The following is a 2,500-nucleotide window of genomic DNA, read 5'->3' as shown; positions in this document are numbered from 1 at the left end:
AAAGAACAACCAAAAGGAAGAGAGACCCGGCCCGGAGGAAGCCCGGGGCCCTCGTCTGGAGCCAGGCCCAGACGGAGGGCCCGCCTGCGAGCGCCTGGTGGCCGGGCTTACCACGGAGCCCGGCCGGGCCCAGCCCGAATAAGCAACGTGGAAGCACCATCTCCTCCTCCATCGTCCCGTGGACCCACCACCCGCGGGAGGAATTGTCGGGGTCGGGTGCGCTGCCAACTAGGTGGCGGTGAAGGCGGAGGGCACCGACGGACCGGACCCGGGCGGCAAAGGCTGGCTCTAGGGACATGGAACATGACCTCGCTGGGGGGGAAGGAGCCGGAGCTTGTGAGGGAGGTGGAGCGATACCAATTACATCTGGTGGGGCTAACCTCCACGCACAGCACCGGTGCCGGAACCAAACTCCTGGATAGGGGTTGGACCCTGTTCTTCTCCGGAGTTGCTCACGGTATGAGGCGTAAGGCAGGTGTGGCTATACTAGCTAGCCCCCAGCTGGGCGCCTCTGTGCTGGATTTCACCCCAGTGGACGAGAGGGTCGCCTCCCTGCGCCTTAGGACTGTGGGGGGGGGGGACTCTGACTGTGGTTTGTGCTTATGCACCGAACAGCAGTTCAGAGTACTCGGCCTTCCTGCAGACCCTGAGTGGAGTCCTTTTGGGGGCTCCTGCAGAGGACTCCACTGTCCTACTGGGGGACTTCAATGCACACTTAGGCAATGATGGAGAAACTTGGAGGGGCGTGATTGGGAGGCATGGCCACCACGATCTGAACCCGAGTGGTGTTTTGTTGTTGGACTTCTGTGCTAGTCACGGTTTGTCCATAACAAACACCATGTTCGAACACAAGGATGCCCACAAGTACACCTGGCATCAGAACACCTTTGGCCGAAGGTCGATGATCGATTTCGTTATCGTATCATCTGATCTGAGGCCATGTGTTTTGGACACTCAGGTAAAGAGAGGGGCAGAGCTGTCCACTGATCACCATCTGGTGGTGAGATGGTTTCGATGGCGGGGGAAGCTTCTGGACAGACCTGGGAAACCCAAGCGTGTAGTGAGGTTGAACTGGGAACGTCTGGAGGAAGAGCCTGTCCGGAGAGATTTCAATTGCCACCTCCGGCGGAGCTTCTCAGGCATCCCTGTGGAGGTTGGGGACATCGAGCATGAGTGGTCGGTGTTCAAAGCCTCCATTGCTGAAGCTGCAGCTGGGAGCTGTGGCCTGAGGGCCATAGGTACCTCAAGGGGCGGTAACCCTCGGACACCGTGGTGGACAGCGGTGGTCAGGGAAGCCGTCCGACTGAAGAAGGAGGCCTTCCGGGGTATGTTAGCCCGGGAGACCCCAGAAACAGTTGCAGGGAATCGACTGGCCCGGAGGGCTGCGGCTTCGGCCGTGACCAAGGCAAAGCAGCGGGTGTGGGAGGAGTTCGGAGAAACCATGGAGAAGGACTTTCGGTCGGCACCAAAGTGTTTCTGGAAGACCATCAGACACCTCAGGAAGGGAAAGCGGGGGACCATCCAAGCTGTATACAGCAAGGAGGGGACACTGCTGACCTCAACTGAGGAGGTTGTTGAGCGTTGGAAGGAGCACTTTGAGGAACTCCTGAACCCGACTTATCCACCCTCTACGATCGAGGCAGAGCCGGAAGATGATGGGGGGTCGTCAATTTCCTTGGAGTAGGTCACTGAGGTAGTCAAACAACTCCACAGTGGCAGAGCCCCAGGGACTGATGAGATCCGTCCAGAAATGCTGAAGGCGCTGGGTGTAGAGGGGCTGTCTTGGTTGACACGCCTCCGTAACATTGCGTGGAAGTCTGGGTCAGTGCCGAAGGAGTGGCAGACTGGGGTGGTGGTCCCAATATTCAAAAAAGGGGACCAGAGGGTGTGTGCGAATTATAGAGGCATCACATTACTCAGCCTCCCAGGGAAAGTTTACTCCAAGGTGCTGGAAAGGAGGGTCCGGCCGATAGTCGAACCTCAGATCGAAGAGGAACAATGCGGATTTCGTCCTGGTCGTGGAACTACCGACCAGCTCTTCACTCTCGCAAGGATCTTGGAGGGGGCTTGGGAGTTTGCCCAACCTGTCTACATGTGTTTTGTGGACTTGGAGAAGGCTTACGACCGGGTCCCTCGAGAGGTCTTGTGGAGGGTTATGCGGGAGTATGGGGTGAGGGGGTCCCTACTTAGGGCCATCCAATCCCTGTACACCCAGAGCGAGAGCTGTGTCCGGGTCCTCGGCAGTAAGTCGTCTTCCTTTCCGGTGGGGGTTGGCCTCCGCCAAGGATGCGCTTTGTCACCAATCCTGTTTTTGATTTTCATGGACAGGATATCGAGGCGTAGCCGTGGGGAGGTGGGTTTGCAGTTCGGTGAGCTGGGGATCACGTCACTGCTTTTTGCAGATGATGTGGTCCTGATGGCATCAGCTGCCTGCGACCTCCAGCACTCTCTGGATAGGTTCGCAACTGAGTGTGAAGCGGCTGGGATGAGAATAAGCACT

The 2,500-nt window shown here is 58.0% G+C and overlaps 1 protein-coding gene across 1 annotated transcript in view; it reads right to left on the bottom strand.

Annotated features, from left to right (window-relative positions):
• Positions 1–2,500, bottom strand: part of LOC311328703 (putative E3 ubiquitin-protein ligase HERC1) — a 67,141-nt gene that overhangs the window by 60,267 nt on the left and 4,374 nt on the right. The gene's annotated exons all lie outside the window — the stretch shown is intronic.

Source organism: Borostomias antarcticus (genome assembly GCF_949987555.1).
Source record: "Borostomias antarcticus genome assembly, contig: scaffold_50, whole genome shotgun sequence".
NCBI lineage: Eukaryota > Metazoa > Chordata > Actinopteri > Stomiiformes > Stomiidae > Borostomias > Borostomias antarcticus.
This window is presented reverse-complemented; position numbering and strand designations above follow the sequence as displayed.